This window comes from Pongo pygmaeus, chromosome 23 (assembly GCF_028885625.2).
Source record: "Pongo pygmaeus isolate AG05252 chromosome 23, NHGRI_mPonPyg2-v2.0_pri, whole genome shotgun sequence".
Taxonomy (NCBI): Eukaryota; Metazoa; Chordata; class Mammalia; order Primates; family Hominidae; genus Pongo; species Pongo pygmaeus.
In genome coordinates this window covers 30,418,345-30,438,535 of record NC_085931.1, presented here as the reverse complement: position 1 = coordinate 30,438,535, position 20,191 = coordinate 30,418,345, and the positions used below count along the sequence as shown (strand labels likewise).

Here is a 20,191-nt window from a genome sequence, read left to right as displayed (position 1 = left end):
GAGGGCGTGGTGGTGGGGGGGGAGGGGGTGGTGGTGGTGGTGGGGGGGAAGGGGGTGGTGGTGGTGGGGGGGGACAGCGGCGCCTGCGCAGTGAAGGAATGTAGGCGGCGCCTGCGCAGACGGCCACGGCGCCTGCGCAGACGGCCACGGCGCCTGCGCAGACGGCCACGGCGCCTGCGCAGACGGCCACGGCGCCTGCGCAGACGGCCGCAGCCCTGCTGGGCGCGAAGGGGCTGGCCAAGGGCGGGGGCCGGCAAGCGGCACGGCGGGCCTGGCTGCTTCCCTGAGGCCGGACTCAACGGGTCTCGGCTAAGCCAGCGGGTGAGCTCACCGCCCAGCTCAAACGAGGAGACTGTGAGGGAGCGATGCGGTGCCGCGCGGTAAGAGCCACGGCCGGGTTCCCGCAGTGTTCGCTGGCGGGTTGGTTTATCGCCTCAGCGCCGCCCGCGCGCTGCGCCCGGGCGTCCCCGCAGACCCCGGCAGACCCCGGCAGACCCCGGCAGGCCCGGCGCCTACGCCGTCCCTGCTCCTGGGCCCCTCCAGTGTGTCCCGCGCCTGTGCCTTTCCGTTCCCGCGCCGTCCTCGTTCTGGGCTTCGGGGCTCCTGGGACAACCCGCAGGCTTCGCCGCCGAGACCCACGGGCCTTCGTCCGTTGATGTTGGGGTTCAGCTGGTTTTGGGATCCTGCTTGTGGCTTGTCTGTGTGCAGACAGGCCGGGTGCGACCCTCGTGCTTGCCTTTCCGGTGCTCCGGTAGAGGCTGGGCTACCGCCCCATCGTCCGGGTCCCTTGCCTGGGGCGGGGACAGCGTTGTTCGGTGGCCCCGAGGGCGCAGCGCAGAGGAGCAGGGGCCACAGGCGGCGGACCCGGGCCTGCTGCGGGTGCTGCTTCTGCTGTGGCCGGCGCCCGAGGCAGACGGAACGTCCTTTCTTCTTGAGACGTGGTTAATTGCATCAGGTTGGATGTGAATAATCCGGTACCTGTCTGAGGACGTTTTGCGTTTCCAGGAATTTGGTAATTATATTACCTTAAGTAGTTAAGTCTAAGACATCATAGTCACGGCACGTTGGGCAAGCTGCCCTGGAGATGACGAAAAGAAATCAGTTTCCAGTAGTTTTAGCCCATTTACAGAACATGCAAAAATTCTGTGATCATTCAAATGCAGGGAACCGTGATTTGTTGATGTCCTTGATCATTTGTCCGAAGTACCCGAAGGGCGAGGAAAAGATTCCGTGAATACAGCCCAGGTGATTTCAGGGAACAGTGTTTTCTTTTGTCAAAAGAGCCTCTTAAGCCTTTGATAATATTTCCCAAGCTTATAACAGATACAAGCCTTTAAAAAATGACATTTGCTGTCACCCAGTAGGACACATCTTGAGATGAAATCAGAGCTGTAGGCTTTGTAGACAACAGCAGTCATTTCTGGTGGCTTCGGGGAGTGGCGGGGGACTGCAGTTTTGCCAATGTGGGTGATACCAAAGGGACTATAGTAATTTTTTCTTCGTAATTAAAAACCAGGCCAGGCGCGGTGCCTCATGCCTGTAATCCCAGCACATTGGGAGGCCGGGGCGGGCGGATCACCTCAAGTCAGGAGTTCAAGACCAGCCTGACCAACATGGTGACATCCTGTCTCTACTAAAAATACAAAAAGCGCGCTCCTGTAATCCCAGCTACTCAGGAGGGTGAGGCAGGAGAATCGCTTGAACCCAGGAGGCGGAGGTTGCAGTGAGCCAAGTTCGCGCCACTGTACTCCAGCCTGGGCGACAGAGCGAGGCTCCATCTCAAAAAAAACAAAAACCAGACAACAAAGGCCGAGCACCCTGGCTCACGCCTGTAATCTCAGTAATTTGGGAGGCCTAGGCGGGCGGATCATCTGAGGTCAGGAGTTCGATACCAGCCTGGCCAACATGGTGAAACCAGGTCTCTACAAAAAATATAAAAATTAGCCGGGCGTGGTGGCACACGCTTGTGATCCCAGCGGCTCGGGAGGCCGAGGCAGGAGAATTGCTTAGGAGGCGGAGGGTGTGAACCGAGGTCTCGCCACTGCGCCGCACTCCAGCCTGGGCGACAGAGTGAGACTCTGTCTCAAAAATAAACAAACAAAAAAAGAGCTATTACAATATACATGTATGTTGTAAAATAACCAAACCAATATAGAAGGGTGTATAGTGAAAGGAGAAGTATTGTTGTGGGTAAAATTGTTTCTATGAATAAATGGCTGATCCAGTATTTTTTCCTCCATAAAAACACCTTTTCCCCTTTGATTTAGTGTACACCACACAGAGTCGCTTAGCCGACTCAGTGACTTTTTTGATAGCTGGAGAATGCTTCCTAAGGGTTGCAGGTGTGTAGGGGTTTTCTTGACATTTTCAGTAAGAAAGTGAATGTTGTGCCATAGGAAAGCTTTATCACTGGTGCACGTTGGTAGCCAACCAAATAACGTTGAGTGTCAAGTACAGTATCTAGTGAGTGGAGAATAACTGTAATAATTACAATTACAGTTGTAGTTAAAGTGAAGTTTGTATCAAAATTTCTGTTTCAAAGGTGAACTTTTAGGGGGTGTATCTGCGGTGTTTCCTCCTCAGATGTGATTTCTCTGAAGCAGTGGTTCTCTATAATTGACTTGACACGCAGTGCATCTGATATTTCAAATGACTTAAGTGATAGTATCAAAATTACTATCATATACATATTTAAATCACATGACTAACCTGTGTGTGGTATTACACAAACTGCTCAGCTCAGTAAGGGAACAGAAATAAGAAAAAAAGGACAATATTGGGAGTCTTATACAATTCAATTTGTTTGATTGAAGGACTATCCTTTCTTTAAAAAAGTTCTGCTTTCTTGGTGTTAAAATAAAGCTTCTCTTATGAAATGATGGTGATAGTAAATGGTGATATATGGTAAACGTAAATAGTAAATTCAAGGGTAGTTATTGTGATTTGTAAAAATAAAAAGAACCGAGAATCTCGTTTTGCTGCTGCTGTTAGGGAGTTCAGGAAAAAGTTCCTGGGGCTTTTGCTGTTAAGAAGATTCAAATATAGAATATTTCTTAAGAGTAAATATGAGTTTATTTTGAGGTCATTTGTCACAGTCTACTGAGAAATCCACTGAGAAAGCTGTTAAATTTGCGTGGCATTAAAGATGTTCCTATTCTGATCTGTTAAATAGATCTTTTCTTATTAGATATAAAATGTCAGGAGATATTTTGTTTTGAGACAGAGTTTTGCTCTTGTTGCCCAGGCTGTAGTCTAATGGCATGATCTTGGCTCACTGCAACCTCCGCCTCCCAGGTTCAAGCGATTCTCCTGCCTCAGCCTCCCAGGTAGCTGGGATTACAGGCATGTGCCACCACCCCTGGCTGATTTTGTATTTTTAGTAGAGACAGGGTTTCTCCATGTTGGTCAGGCTGGTCTGGAACTTCCGACCTCAGGTGATCCACCTGCCTTGGCCTCCCAAAGTGCTGGGATTACAGACACTAGCCACCTCACCGGGCCCCAGGAGATTTTTTTGTGTTGTGCCAACAAATAAGCCTAGGCAGGGAAATTCCTTCCGGTGGTTGGAATTGTTAGTACTGAATAGACTAGCTGCCAGGTAAAGAACCCCCATGGGGTTTTCTATCAGCTCAGAAATCATTGTGACCTCAGTCTTTTACTGTGAAATAACATGACCATTAAGAAAGTAGCCTTAAACAATGTATCTTGGGTATGTTGAGGGGGAGGGACAGTTATGATCTGTTCCAAAGTGAACATAACAGATGATCCCTGTGTCTGTGAAGCCTTTAAAATTTATAGTGCTCTTCTTCTGTTAATTTCAAGTAAGATTTAGAGTTATTGTGACATACTCTTAAAAATCCTGCAGTGTATCAAAAGGCACATTTTTAAAGCATCTTGAAATGAAATTAATAATGTAATATCTACTTCTTCAGAATAGTAGTTTTTAGATTCTGAAGACTGACTGACTGACTGCTCTCAGCCACTTCTGAGTTCTCTATTTTCAAAGAATAATTTGGTAATTCCATAAAGGAAATCTGTAAATAAGAGAAGAGAGTGAATATCTTTTAACAGTGTTTTTCCTGATCTTTTCCAACATCTTCATTGTGGTTCTGTCCTTTATTTTTTGGTTAAATCCAGAGGTTTACTTCTGCCTGTATCTTTCCAAACTATTAATCTGTTCAAAATCACTCTCCCATTTAAACCCTTCAACAGCACCACTACCTTTCTAATAAGGTCTCCTTAGCTTGGTATCCAGAACACTTCAATACTGGGCTTTGACCCCTGTTCTCCTTCCCCCACCTCTGTTTAGGTGCTTCACTGAGCTGCACCAAACAGCTCTTGGCCCCTTAAAATCTCTGCAGTCTCCGTGTTTCCCTCTGCTGGAATATTCTTCTCTCACTTCATCTGATGATTGCCTTCAAAACTCAGCTCATTTTCTTATTTCCTTGCCCTTTTCATGTCCCTTGTTTTTCTCCAATTAAATTAATGTTCCAAACTCAAAAGAAAAACAACTCAGCTCAGGCATCACCTTGCCTGGAAGGCTTCCCTAGTCCTCCTGCCTCCTGCAGACTTGTCTGGCACCCTGTGCATTTGGGATTTGGCACACTATATCTCGTCTGCGGCCTCCACTGGATGAGACCGTTAAGTGTGTGGCTTGACGGAAAGTTGTTGACTCTGCTGGGGTGCTGGTACAGTGCTGGGCACGGCAGTGTTACAGAGGAAGTGAGCCACTTAGTTTCTGCCCTTAGGAGCTTTTATTCTAGTTGCAATTGACCCTGCCAGCTGTGAGACACCTCCCAGTAGTGCATACCAACTTTCAAAGTCTGTTTAATTGTATCTTAGTGTCTGATTCCAATTTTATTTCTTGAAGGAGGGGAGTGTCTCTGATGTCTTATTTTGGCACCCAGAGACCAGGTAGGCATCATTTTTGTCCCAAATTGTGGAAGGAATGTACATTTGGCACAGATTACTTCCCTTTTTTCTCTTGTACACCTTTCACCTTTTTTGGTTTTTTTTTTTTTTTGAGTTTGATGTGTTTGGACAGTAAGGGTTTAAGAGATTAAGATTAAATTTCAACTTTGTCTATTGTGCATATAGCCTAAGGAAAACAAAAAGTTAAAGAGGAAAAATGCATTGCCTCTAAAAAGAAGACTCATTATTCAACTTTTTAAATTTTTAATTGTTTTCAGAGACTGGGTCTCACCCTATCACCCAGGCTGGAGAGGTGATCACAGCTCACCGTAGCCTTGAACTCCTGGGTTCAAGCGTTCCTCTTGCCTTAGTCTTCTCACTAGCTGAGACTGCAGGCCCGTGCCAGCACACCTGGCTAATTTTACAAAAATTGTTTTGGAGAGATGTGGTCTTGCCATCTTGCCTAGGCTGGTGTGGAACTCCTGGGTTCAAGCAAACCTCCCGCCTTGGCCACCCTAAGTGTTGGGATTACAGGCGTGACCCATTGTGCCCAGCCTAAACTTTTTTTTTTTTTTTTTTTAATGCTGAGCTGTACACAGAAGAAAGTAAAGGTCTTGGTCAAGCCTAGGAAAGAAGTATGCAAAGAAACTGGTGGCAGACTGGATGTGGGCATATTTCAGGGCTTTGGGAGGTGAAGAGGAGAGGATTGCTTGAGGCTGAGAGTTTGAGACCAGCCTGGGCAACATAACGAGACCCGGTCTGTACAAATAAACATTTTATAATTAGCCAGGTGTATGTACCCTAGAACTTAAAGTATAATAAAAAAATAAAATAAAATTAGCCAGGTGTGGTGGTGCGTACCTGTAGTCTCAGCTACTTGAGAGGCTGAGGCAGGGGGATCTCCTGAGTCCAGGTGTTTGAGGCTGCAGTGAGCTAGGATCACACCGCTGTTCTCCAGCCTGGGCTACAAAGAGAGACTCTGTCTCTAAAGAAAAACATACTGGTGGCATTGTCAAGATTTGTCAAGAAATTGCCATTATACTGGGCCCAGTGGTGCACACCTGTAGTGCCAGCTTTTCAGGAGGCTGAAGTGGGAGAATCTCTTGAGCCTAGGAGTTTGAGTTCAGCTTGGGCAGCATTGCAAGAGCCCAGTCTCAAAAATATTAGGTCAATAACGTTTATTTTAATTAAGAAAAAGAAATATCTGCTAAAATTTAAAGCTGTTCTATTCTTCCTCTCTCTCTTCTAGTGTTCTTGGGGAAGATCCTGACGAAGCCATTTTCCAGTGGCACCTCTTCCACCGTGAGTTCCTGAGGCAGTCTGATGGGGCTACTTTATTCCAGAACAATCACAGTGAGACCTTTTCTCCCAATAAATGCCCCTTTTCTCTCTTTAATGTATTCTCTTGCTTACAAAACACTGGTGTCTCCTTATCATGGTTTGATTCTACCCCACTGGGCCCAAGAATTCTTGCCCAGGAGCAACTGAATTTTCTTCTTGCTTGCTTTTTAAAACTTTGGTGGGGTAGAGCCAATTTTAAATCTTCTGATCCATCTTTTCATTGTTTTTCTCGCCCTTCTGCATTTTCTGCAAATTCCGTTGAATCACTGCAGTTACTTAGGTTTGCTTCGTCTCCCCCATTACAAACTACTTGCTGGATTTTTCAACCCTAGTTCCCTCCTTTTTATGATTTATGCTCGTTTCTTTGTACACTTCGTCTTGCTCCATCTCCCAACTCATGGCCTCTGGCCCTGGATTATTGTTTTAGTCTTTTATTTTTTGTCTTCTTCTACCTCAACACTTATCTTCCTCTCCCAGTCTCGTGTACCCTATCACCAAGGTTGTCATTAACCTTTCATATTATTCCTCATTATCCATGTATTCATTTGCAAATAAGCGTATATTAACAAAATCATAGGTTTATGGAGATATAATTCACATACCTTAAAATTCAGGCTTTTTAAAGTGTACCTTTCATGTGGTTTTTGGTATGTTCACAAAGTTATGCATTGATCACCACCATCTGATTCCATAACATGTTCAATACCTCAAAAAGAAGTCTGTACTCATTAGTAGTCATTTCACATTCACCACTCCCTCTGGCTCTGGGCAGTCACTGATCTTTGTGTCTCTATGGATTTGCCTAGTCTAGGTATTTTTATGTAAATGGAATCATACAACATGTGACCTTTTGTTTGACTTTTTTCATTTAGCAAAATGTTGTCAAGGTCTATCCCTGTTGTAGCATGTATTAGCACTTCATTTCTTATATGGCTGAATGATAGTTCATACTTTATTTGTCCATCAGTTGATGAACATTTGCGTTTTTGCCACTTTGGTCTATTATGAATAACGCTACTGTGAAGTGTGTACAAGTTCCTCTGCAAATTTTTGTGTGGACATATCCTTTCAATTCTCTTAGGTGTATATCTGGGAGTTGAATTGCTGGGTCGTGTAGTAGCTATGTTAAACATTTTGAGAAACTGCTAAAATGTTTTCCAGAGCTGTACCATTTTACATTCTGTGTATGAGGATTCCACGTTCTCCACTTCCTCACCAGTGTATGGATTTGGGGGTGTACTTTTTACAAAGTGGGATTAGGCTGGGCACAGTGGCTCACACCTGTAATCCCAACACTTTGGGAAGCTGAGGTGGGAGGATCACTTGAGCCCAGTAGTTTGAGACCAGCCTGGGCAACATAGGGAGACCCTGTCTCTACGAAAAATAATTTAAAATAAATTAGCTGGGCATTGTGGCACACACCTGTAGTCCCAGCTACTTGGGAGGCTGAGGTGGAAGGATTCCCTGAGCCCAGAAGTCTGAGGTTGCAGTGAGCCATGATGGCAGCACTATACTGTAGCCTGGGTGTCAGAGGAAGACGCCGTTTCAGGGAAGAAAAAAAAAGTGGGATGATATTTTTGACACTTTTCTTGTTTTCTTAGTTTCATACTTCTGGAAATTCCATTAAATTAGTTGGTACTACTCTAACTCATTGTGTTTCATGGCTTCATAGTAATATTGCATAATATAGATATACCATTCATTCGTCAAAGTTAGCAGATATTGACTGTTAGGTGCCAGGCACTGCTCTAAGTGTTAAACAAAAACACACAAAAACGTTTCATTCTTAGAGTTTATTTTCCAATGGAGGGGGTGGAGGGAGGTAAGAATTTAGGAAATAAATTAATTACATATATAGCATAGGATTTCACCAGTGAGTGCAGCTTGAATCGTTGGCAGCTTTCTTAGTAGTATAAATACAGTACTAAAGACGAAATTACTCTAAATGGTGTTACTTAAATTACTGTAATAAGTATTACTGTTACTCACTTTGCAGGTGAAAGTGGAAACAGCATCATAAAATGAAAAATAGAAAACAGCTGGTTAATGTGGATCTGGAGTTTTTCTAGTACATAAACTGATGAGCTAGAAAAGTAAATGTGTCAGTCCTTGGTAGCAAAGTTTGTAGATTTCTAAATTTTATCCAAATCCTCTTAATCTAGTGATTAATAGACACTCTTCACAAAAGGATGAGGGAGGTATATGTGTATGTGTTGAAAGGTTCCGAAGGATGCAACTGAGAGTATTTTTGGGGGACGTGGCAAAACTTCCAGGCCCATTCAAGAGTCTTGTTTTCTCCCTGAGCTTTTATGTATTTATTATATTGCCCTATTAATTATTGAGATTGTGCCTTACAGTAAAACCTGCTTTAAATTATTGACGCTATAATTTAAAATAATCTGGGTCACCTAGAGTGGTTAAGCCTGGAAGAAAAGGATGTCCTTCCTGCCAGGGCAGATTGTATGTAGATATGCAACCTGGTTGCGCCTGTGCTAACCCCGGCTCTGTTGGGCATAGAAGTAATGCAGTTAAACATTTCTGTTCTGATTAAAAAAAAAAAAAATTGACTTTGTTTACCTTTTATTTTATTTTAATTTATAGACAAGGTTTCACTATTTTGCACAGGCTGGTCTCGGATTCCTGGGCTCAAGTGGTCCCCTTGCCTCGGCCTCCCAAATGCTGGGATTACAGGCATGAGCCACTGCACCTGGCCTTAACTTTGAAATGAAGTTAGAAATGTACATTTTATTATTATTATTATTATTATTATTATTATTATTTTAGAAACGGGTCTAGCTCTGTTGCCCAGGTTGGAGGGCAACAATGGTGCAATCACAGCTCACTGCAGCCTCCATCTCCTGTGCTCAAGTGATTTTCCTGCCTCAGGATCCTGAGTAGTTAAGACTACAGGTACTCGTCACCACAGCTAATTTTTATTTCTGTAGAGACAGGGTCTCACTATGTTGCCCAAGCTGATCTCGCACTCCTGGGCTGGAGTGATTCTCCTGCCTCAGTCTCCTAAAGTGCTAGGATTATATGTGTAAGCCACTGTGCCCAGCCTAGAAATGCACGTTTTAGACACACATTTACTCAACTTTCCTCTTGCCTGCCCAGGACTATCCAACTGTATTTTTGTGCCTCAGAGTCCTTTCAGATGTTCTGGTTTTACTGGGAACTCATAGGCAGTAAGATCAAATGCTGACCTTTGAGGCATCTATGCACTTCCAAAACCTGCTTCCTCTCTCATTTGCCACTTTGTTTATTTATTTTTTGAGATGGAGTCTCACTCTGTTGCCCAGGCTGTAGTTCAGTGGCACGATCTCGGCTCACTGCAGCCTCCGCCTCCTAGGTTCAAGTGATTCACCTGCCTCAGCCTCCTGAGTAGCTGGGATCACAGGCAAGCGCTACCACACCCAGCTAATTTTTATATTTTTAGTAGAGATGGGGGTTTCACCATGTTGACCAGGCTGGTTTCGAACTCCTGACTTTGGCCTTCCAAAGTGCTGGGATTACAGGCCAGAGCCACCATGACCATCCTCATTTGCCACTTTAAATTTTAGGAGATGAAAAAATTAAGTATCCCCAAAAGCTCAGGCGTTCCTATTTGGGACTTCAGTTACAGAAATTCATTTTTTTGTTTCCAGGCTGGGTGCAGTGGCTCACACCTGTAATCCCAGCACTTTGGGAGGCCAAGGAGGGAGGATTGCTTGAGCCCAGGAGTTCAAGACCATCTCGGGCAACATAGTGAGACCTCGTCTCTACTAAAAATAAAAAATTTAGTTGGGCATGGTGGCACTCGCCTGTGATCCCAGCTGCTCAGGAGGCTGAGGTGGGAGTATCCCTTGAGTCTGGGAGATTGAGGCTGCAGTGAGTTGTGATTGCACCACTGTGCTCCAACCTGAGTGACAGAGTGAGACCTTGTTTCAAAACAAACAAACAAACAAACAAAAATATTTGTTTCCAAATGGCACGCAAGGAAGGTAGTAATCCCTGAGTGTTAAGCCAGCAGATTTTGCCACTTCATTTTGTGTGCTAACTCAACAGATCAGGACACCTGATGAGTTGAGATGTTCAAGGTAAAGCTCTGCTATGCCCCCTCCTTCATAGGCTGTTTTGCTTGGGCCTCCCAGTGATGGAGGACTACCTCTTTGCTTGCTAGAGTCTCTATAGTTTTCTTTTCTTTTTTTTTTTTTTCGGAGACGGAGTCTCACTCTGTCACCCAGGCTGCGGCATGATCTTGGCTCAGTGCAACCTCCGCCTCCTGGGTTCAAGCGATTTTCATGCCTCAGCCTTCCAAGTAGCTGGGATTACAGGCATGTGCCACCATGCCCGGCTAATTTTTTGTATTTTTAGTAGAGACGGGGTTTCACCATGTTGGTCAGGCTGGTCTTGCACTTCTGACCTCAAGTGATCTGCCCGCCTCAGCCTCCCAAAGTGCTGGGATTACAGGCGTGAGCCACCATGCCCAGGTGAACGGAATAGTTTTCCATTCACCACAGTTTGTGACAGTCTCTACATTGTGAAGTGACAAGTTCTCCTCTCTTTTCCTTCTGCCCCTCATCACCTTTTTCTTCCTGATTTCTTTTTCGAAGTTTGCTGTCTTGAATTGGTGTTTAAAGGATGACATAGCAGACAACGGGACTGACACATGAACTCTCATGCGTTACTGAGGAATTTCTCAGTGCTCTATCTGCATCGTCTGCTCGCTCTCTCCTTCCTAGGTGCTAGCCTGCCAACCTGCTTTGAGAAATTGGAAATGAATCGGGGGGGTAATCAGCCTCCCCTTGTACATGTAGGGACTGCATCTCCAATGCCTTGCTTTACATAATAACGAATGGTGTTTTGCTTACCTACTTCCACACAAACTGCTGATATGGTTAAGATTTGGGAAAGGGGAAGAAGGGAATTTTGGGTTTTGAGGAGTAGCTGGGGCTTGAACAAAGAAGAGGTAGTAATGAACATTCCTGGGGTGAGGCAATTAGTTAGCTGAGGGGGAAGAAGGCATATAATAAATTAGGGATTGACAGACTGTCTGTAAAGGGCCATACAGTACATGTTTTAGTCATTGAAGACCTTAAGGTCTCTGTTGCAACTAATCAACTCCATCATTGTAGTGCAAAAGTAACCACAGATGCTACAGATGTGAATGAATGTGACTATGTTTCAATAACATTTTCTTCTTTTTTTTTGAGACAGTGTCACTCTGTTATTGAGGCTGGAGGGCAGCAGTATGATCACAGCTTATTGCAGCCCTGACTTCCTAGGCTCAAGTGCTCCTTCCACCTCAGCCTTCCAAGTAGCTGGGACTACAGGCACACACCACCACGCCCCACTAATTTTTGTATTTTTTGTAGAGGCGGGGTTTCACCATGTTGGCCAGGCTGGTCTTGAACCCCTGAACTTCTGGGCTCACGCTGTGCACCCTACTCAGCCACCGAAAGTGTTGGGATTACAGGTATGAGCAGTGTCCAGCCCAAAATAGTCTTTTGATTTTTTTTCCCCCAACCATTTAAAAGTGCAAAACATTCTTAGTTTTTGGGCCGAAAAAAGACAAGTGATGGGTCATATTTGGCCCCGGATTGTGGTTTGTTGACCCCTGTCATAGAAGAACAGGAAGCAGAGAGGACTGGTTATAGGGCCTGGGAAACCAAGCCAGGGAGTTAGACTTAAAGTAGTATGAAAGAGGAAACCATTTTTGTAATGTAATGAAAATTTTAAAGGAAGGATGTTTTGTATTTATATGTGTTCCTGGAAGCATCTGAGTTTTTATTCACAACACATTTTCACTATGGAAAATTTCAAACATTTACAAAGTAGAGAGAAAAATGTAATGAAATACCAAGTGATGTATGTATCACCTACCTTCAACAATTATCAGTCGTAGGTCCTTTGCATTTCTGTGTTTTAGAATCAACTTGTCACATTCTACAAAAAAGCTCCTGGAATTTCTGTTGGGATTGTTTTGAGTCTGTAGATAATTTCAGGGGAAGAATTGACTTCTTAATAAAATTAAGTCTCCTAACCCATGACCATGGTATACTTCGCAATTTATTTAGTTTTTCTTTAATTTTTCTCAACAATATTTTGTAGTTTTCAGTGTACAGATCTTTCCAGTTTTTTGAAGGGATGTGGTCAGATTTACTCCTATTTCATATATTTTGATACTGTGAATTTCAGCTTCCCATTATTCATTGCTAATATATAAAAATAATACTTGGTTTTTGTATATTAATCTTGTATCCTGAGACCTTAATGTAATTCATTTTCAAAGCTTTTTTGTGGATTCCATTGGCTATTCTTTCAATATTGTCTGTGAATAAAGACAGTTGTACTTTTTTCTTCCCACTCTGAATGCCTTTTATTTATTTTTGCTTCCTTTACTGCACTGGCTAGAACTTCTAAGTACATAATGAATAGACGTGTAACTGCCCAATGGGTTCACCTTGCCCACTTCCTAGACAGAGCCGAATCATCAAGATGGGAATTGCGATAGAGAAAGAGTAATTCAGGCAGAGCCTGCTGGGTGGGAGACCGGAGTTTTATTATTACTCAAATCAGTCTCCCTGAGCATTTAAGGAGCAGAGTTTTTAAGGACAGCTTGGCAGGTGGGGGGAAGCCAATGGGCCAGGAGTGCTGATTGGTCAGGGATGAAATCAAAGGGAGTTGAAGCTTTCTTCTTGAGCTGAGTCAGTTCCTGGGTGGGGGCCACAAGATCAGATGAGCCAGTTAATCGATCTGGATGGTGCCAGCTGATCCATCAAGTGCAGGGTCTGCAAAATTTCTCAAGCACTGATCTTAAGAGCAGTTTAGGGAGGGTCAGAATCTTTAGCCTTCAGCTGCATGACTCCTAAACCATAATTTCTAATCTTGTGGCTAATGTGAGTCCTACGAAGGCAGTCTGGTGCCCAGGCAAGAAGGAGGTCTGCTTTGGGAAAGGGCTGTTACCGTCTTTGTTTTAAACTATCAACTATAAACTAAGTTTCTCCCGAAGTTAGTTCAGTCTACACCCAGGAATGAGCAAGGACAACTTGGAGGTTAGAAGCAAGATGGAGTCGGTTAAGTTAGATCTCTCACTGTCTCAGTCATAATTTTGCAAAGGCAGTTTCAATCGTGGTAAAAGTGGATTTCCTTGTCTCATTTTTGATCTTATGGGGAAAATATTCAGTCTTAGGTCATTCAGCATGATATTAGCTACAGATATTTCATATATGCTGTTTATCAGGTTTAGTAGGTTATCCTCTGTGTGGAGTTTTGCATTTTTTTAAATAAGGAATGAATGTTGGGTTTTGTTCAGTGTTTTTCTGTGTGTATTGAGAAGATCATATGGCTTTTCTGTTTTAGTTTACAATGTGGTGAGTTACATTGAGTTTTCAATTTTTTTTCTTTTTTTTTTTTTTTTTTTAAGACGGGGTCGCACCCTGTCACCCAGGCTGGAGTGCAGTGGCGTAATCCTGGCTTACTGCAACCTCCGCCTCCTGGATTCAAGCAATTCTCCTGCCTTAGCCTCCCAAATAGCTGTGATTACAGGTGTGCACCACCATGCCTGACTAATTTTTGTATTTTTAGTAGAGGCGGGGTTTCAGCATGTTGGCCAGGCTGGTCTCAAACTACTGACCTCAGGTGATCCACCCACCTCAGCCTCCCAAAGTGCTGGGATTACAGGCATGAGTCACTGTGCCTGGCCGATTTTTTTTTTTTTTTTTTCTGAGATGGAGTCTTGTACTGCCGCCCAGGCTGGAGTGCAGTAGTTCTACCTCGGCTCACTGCAAGCTCCTCCTCCTGGGTTCACGCCATTCTCCTGCCTCAGCCTCCAGAGTAGCTGGGACTACTGGCGCTGGCCACCATGCCCGGCTAATTTTTTGTCTTTTTAGTAGATGTGGGGTTTCACTGTGTTAGCCAGGATGGTCTCGATCTCCTGACCTGGTGATCCGCCCACCTCGGTCTCCCAAAGTGCTGGGATTAGAGGCGTGAGCCACCACACCCAGCCTGCCTGGCCGATTTTTGAATGTTAAACTAACCTTGCATTTGTGGGATAAACCCTACTTGGTTATGATATATTATCCTTTTTTTCTAGATTGTTAGACTCAGTTTGCTAAAATTTTGCTTGTAATTTTTACATTTATTTTCACAAGAGATATGGGTCTGTAGTTTTCTTTTTTTGTAATGTCTGTCAGATTTTGGTATCAAAGTAATGCTGGCTTCATAGAATGAGTTGGGAAATATTCTTCTCAGTTTTCTGGAAGAGTTTGTAAACAATTTGTTTTATTTCTTCTTTAGTGGAATTCCTGAGTGAATCCATCTACGCCTGGGGTTTTCATTGTAGGAAAGTTTTTAACTACAAATCCAATGTCTTCAATAAATATAGAGCTATTCAAGTTATTTATCACTGTTTGAGCTTCGATAGTTTGTCTTTCAAGAAATTCACTTATTTTATGATAGTTTGTCTTTCAAGAAATTCATTTATTTTATCCAAGTTGTTGAATTTACTGGCATAAAGTGGTTCCTGATAGTCTCTTATTTTCCTCTGATAGCTGTAGAATCTGTAGTGTTGTTAGCCTTTCCATTCTTAATGCTGGTAATTTGTGTCCTCTCTTTTTTATGAGTGTGGCTAGAGGTTTATCAGTTTTCTTGATCTTCTCAACCCATTTTTTGTTTCATTGATCTCTATTTTACGTTTTCTATTTGATTGATTTTTACTTAGATGTTTATTCTTTTCTTCTCCATACTTTGTGTTTCATTGCTCTTCTTTTTCTTGTTTCTTAAAGTAGGAGCTGATTTGAGTCTTCTTCTTTTCCAACATAGGTATTTAGTGTTATAAATTTCCCTTTACTGCTTTAAGGGTAGCCCACAAATTTTGATATGTTATGTTTTCATTTTAAGTTCAAAACACATTCTGATTTCCCTTTTGGTTTCTTCTTTAGTTCATAGATTTAGAAGTATGTGAGTTCGTGAGTATTTTGGAATTTTCCAGAGATATTGCATTATTTTGTAATTTCATTAATAGAGAATCTTTTATTTATTTATTTATTTTTTGAGACAGAGTCTTGCTCTGTCGCCCAGGCTGGAGTGCAGTGGCGTGATCTCGGCTCACTGCAAGCTCCGCCTTCCGGGTTCACGCCATTCTCCTGCCTCAGCCTCCCGAGTAGCTGGGACTACAGGCACCCACCACCACATCCGGCTAATTTTTTTGTATTTTTAGTAGAGACGGGATTTCACCGCATTAGCCAGGATGGTCTTGATCTCCTGACCTCGTGATCCGCCAGCCTTGGCCTCTGAAAGTGCTGGGATTACATGCGTGAACCACAACACCCAGCTGAGAATCTTTTAAAAAAAAAACCACCACAATACTATTATCCGATCTTTAAAAAGCAACAGTTCAGAAAGAAGGAGGACAATTTGAAAGAATACAGAAAGGATCAGAGAGATCTGTGTCAGTCAAGAAAGCCTGATAAAAGGCCAGTGGAGTGACTCATGCAGAGTAGAGGGAGTGGATGAGAAGAGAAGGGGAGAGACACATAGTCACCAGGGACAATCAAAGGAAAAGTAAGTGTAAGTTTGTAGTTGATTGAATGAGGAAGATGGAGGAAGGTAAAAGAAAGCTGTGTTGAATTAAACTCTAGAGTGATCAAAGCTGTGGTGGTTAGGATTGGAAGAGGGTGGCACACACTTAGATTGGAGTGACAAAGTTTGTAGCGGTCCAGAAGAACCTCTGAAGTTTCTCTGCTTAAGTCGGAGTGGAAGCAGCCCTGGGGGATTGTAGTGGAAAGGGAGAGCTATATGTCTACTAGTACTATGATGAGATAGAAGAAAGTAAGTTTAGAATAAAGGGAAATTTGTCCTTCTGGTTGTAGTGGGAAGGAAAGGAGATGGATGCCTACTGTAATTCTGTGGGCTGAGCATTTTCCTTGTTAGTTTCCACACATCGTTTGATGTGGTTCTTATAGCATCCTATGTGTTAGCTGTTTCTGCTTAAAGATGAAAGACTGAAGTTTGGAGATGAGTAATATGCCCAGAGCCAGATAACTAATAAGTGGTGGAGTTGTTAGCATTTGAACACGTATTCTACCCAACCACAGTCTGAGTTCTTTCCACTTGGTATGTAAATTCACGAATACAAGCTAGCAAATGTACCAGGCTGCTCGTATTCAAAGAGCTGCCTTCTGTGTATCACGTGGTCTATGTTAAGTGTTATGACCTAAAACAATACCACTGTTTTTTTGTTTTGTTTTGTTCTGTTTTGTTTTGTTTTGTTTTGTTTTTTTGAGACAGAGTCTTGCTCTGTCGCCCAGGCTGGAGTGCAGTGTCACGGTCTCAGCTCACTGCGACTTCCGCTTCCTGGGTTCAAGTGATTCTCCTGCCTCAGCCTCTCAAGTAGCTGGGATTACAGGCACCCGCCACCACGCCTGGCTAATTTTTGTATTTTTAGTAGAGACGGGGTTTCACTATGTTGGCCAGGCTAATCTCGAACTCCTGACCTCATGATCCGCCCGCCTCAGCCTCCCAAAGTTCTGGGATTACAGGCGTGAGCTACCGCGCCTGGCACGCTGTTCTTTTTTAAAAAGAAAATCTTGATTTTGTGTTTTGAAGTCCTTAGAAGGGATTGTTTATTTAAACTAAAATAATCGTTACTCATTTATTCAGTAAATCACATTCGACAGGCAACATTCTCAGAGGCATGTATATGTGTGTAGGGCTTTGGTGATTTTTTGGTGATGTTTGTAACCTAGAATATAGTTTCGAAGGCTTAGATTTAAGACTTCCATCTGATAAAGTGGGGGTAAGCTGCATTGAAATCTGCATGGTAGTCTGTTCTTGACACTTGCCGTTAGTAGTAACCTTTTACTGAAAGTCAAAGTTTGCTTATGTCACACAATATTGTTCTGAAAGTTTACTTTTTAAAAATGAGAATGAAATATTGGGAAGAAACATCATAGTTATTTTACATGTTCTGTTTTTTTAGTACCTGATTAGTTATGTTATATTGACATTCTCGCATGTAATTACACTTTATTGCTTGAACTTGCAATACATTGCTCCTGAGATAAAGACATAGGTGAAGCTTATCCTAGGTTGGTAACAGCAAAATTAGTGTATTAATAATTGAGTCATATGGTGTGTTTCGGCATTTTAACAAGGAAGTATGGACCATGACATTTTGAATTTGAAAGGAAGTACTTTTTACTGCTTTCCTCTTTTTCTGTCTTATATCTTTGTCCTACCACTAAGAAGTGAGCAAAGTTCTAGACTCAGTTATAGGATATCTTAATAACAGGCCATGAACTGTGTCACTGATTAACTGACCTATCTAGTAAGAGTTAGGATTTACTTCTGACGTTCATGTACTGTTTGCAGTAATTCAGGCTATTCACATCATAGCTTTGCTTTTGTCTGTTTTTCAAGTAAGAGGCTGAGGCAGAAGAATCACTTGAACCCTGCAAGCAGAGGTTACAGTGAGCTGAGATCGCACCACTGCACTCCAGCCTGGGCTAAAGAGCGAGACTCTGTCTCCAGAAAAATGAAAATTAAAAATAACTAAATGTGAATTTCAGATAAATAGTGATGACTTTTTTGGTATAAGTATACCCTAAATGTTGTCTGGATAAAAGACACTTAGGTGAGTGCTGTGGCCAGAAAGGTAAGAGGGATGGGGGGCCAACCAACTAGAGACAAGGGAAGGTATCACTAAGGACACGGCGGTGGAGCTGAGTCCTGAAGTGACGCACGAGCAGTTATTTCTCAGGGAAGAAAGTGGTAAGGGGTTTTCAGGGGTAGGAACAGTAGGAGCCAAAGTGTGGGTATGTGAAAGTGTATGACTACGTGTGCACGTAGAATGGAAATGAGATGGAGGGATGGGTTGCAGCCTGGATTTGAAGAAGCAGGTATCGGCGCTGGGGTATTTGGTCTGGGACAGTGAGGCATTATTTTACAGGACAGTGGCCTGGTGGGATGTGTGCTTTAGAGTGTGGACACACAGCTGTGGCACAGAAGGATTGCTGGCAGGGGAGGGCGGCAGGAGGCTGCCAGAGTTGTCCAGCTGGACTTCTTCCCTGACACAGACAGGTTGGCATAGGATTGGTGTGGTAGTGGGGATGGGAAGGAGGGAATGCCGCGAGGTCAGGAACTTCCTCCAGCCGCCAAGAGGCGTCTTGACCGTTTAAAAATGTCTGTGAAGATTTAGCACACCAAGGCCCTCTATAGTCCCAGGGTATAGGCCACCTTTGAGATTAGAAAGAAACCCCTGGGAGCTGTGGTGGATGGGTGTGGCTTTTGGATGTACCCCTATTCAGACTCCTGCTCTCCCATTTGCTTTGGGATCACCTTTTATAGTGGATCTGATATTATAATACCCACTTCTTATGATGAAAAGGAGCTGAATGAGTGTGGAATCCCTAGGACCCCACTGGAATATAATGGGCCCTCGGGGTTTAGTTTCTTTCCTTCTTGCCAGTGAGGTTTGAGAGGGACTGGAGAACAGTGGATTTCGACCGTCCATTTGGGGTTGTCAGACTGTGCCAGGCCAGCTGGAGACTACAAAAAGGAGGTACAGGTAAGCAATGAGGCCCTGTGGTTCATTCTCAGATTTCATTCCGGGAGATCAGAGAGAGCCCTTCCTGGAACTGTATCCTTTCCTGGGGAATATGGGTGGAAATCCAAGGGCCCTGTGCATAGATTTTCCCTTCTCTTTCAGCTCTACCAGCTGCCAGAACTGTGGCTTTCTTAGCAGATTGTCTGTACACATGAGACCTTATTTATGGGATGGTTTACAGAAAGACAAAGCCTTCCTTCCAAGTTTAACCAGTCCCCTTATACCAAGGTTTCCCAACCTTGGCTGTATTGATATTTTAGGCTGTATAATTCTTTGTGGGGGGCTGTCCAGTGTGTTGTAGGGAGTTTACTAGGATTCCTGGCCTCTTACACACTCACTGTCTGTAGCACCTTGCCTCCCACCCAGTTGTGACAACGAATAATGTGTACAGGCAGTGCCAAATATCCCCCAGGGTACAAAATTTTCCCCTACCCCTCATTAGGTACCGCTGCTTTATGCTCACTAGACACAGGGAAAAAGAACTTGTTAGCATTTTTTATTAATTTCTTTTTAACCTAACCAGCGAAATGCTTGTTGAAAAAAAGACTTAGTTTTTACTACACTGAATTTGAATTCTATTTTAACTTATTTAGTTTAGAAAGACTTCTCAAATCCAAAATTTTAAGCTTTTTTTTTTTTTTTTTTTTTTTTGTGGGGGACATAGCCTTGCTCTGTCGCCCAGGCTGGAGTGCAATGGCGTGATCTCGGCTCACTGCAACTTCTGCCTCCGGGGTTCAAGCGATTCTCCTGCCTCAGCTTCCTCAGTAGCTGGAATTACAGGTGTCTGCCACCACACTCGGCTAATTTTTGTATTTTTAGTAGAGACGGGTTTTCACCATGTTGGTCAGGCTGGTCTTGAACTCCTGACCTTGTGATCCACCCGCCTTGGCCTCCCAAAGTGCTGGGATTACAGGCATGAGCCACTGCTCCCGGCAAATTATAAGCTTTTTAGAAAGGATTTTTTACATTGTTATACTTGAACCATTAATGAAGTGCAAAATGAAATGTTTCATTTAGTATTTCACATCAGAGGTTGTTACAAATGTACAAATAGATTGATGTTTTGAATTAAAACTATGGCCGACAGTTAATTTTATCGATACCAAATTGTGCAAGTTTTAACTTGCCTGCCAAGAGTCTGAGCATAAAGCTGTGGTTTGAAAGGATCCTGAATAAACGTTTTCTTTTTGTAAATATTCAGAAACTTTGGCTAAGGAGGTAGTGGCCAGAGGAGACGCAAAATTTGTTGCATTCTGGCAGTTTGAACTGTGGGAACCAATGTGTTTTCGACTAAATCTGGAAAAATCACTTATGTACTGTTGCCAGACATTCTTTTAGGCTGTCCTTTTCCAGGCT

At 43.3% G+C, this 20,191-nt stretch overlaps 1 protein-coding gene across 8 annotated transcripts in view; it reads left to right on the top strand.

Annotated features, from left to right (window-relative positions):
- The first annotated feature begins 184 nt into the window (after positions 1–184).
- The window catches only part of LOC134739258 (cytospin-A-like), a 177,432-nt gene continuing 157,425 nt past the window's right edge, over positions 185–20,191 (top strand). For 7 of the 8 annotated variants that reach the window (XR_010125866.1, XR_010125867.1, XM_063662787.1 and 4 more), the window contains exons 1-2: positions 786–1,012; positions 6,158–6,261. The gene's annotated coding sequence lies outside the window, so the exon portion shown is untranslated. Of the gene's footprint in view, positions 381–785; positions 1,013–6,157; positions 6,262–20,191 lie in introns of those variants that run through there. The other variant, XM_063662785.1, reaches the window with a different exon arrangement.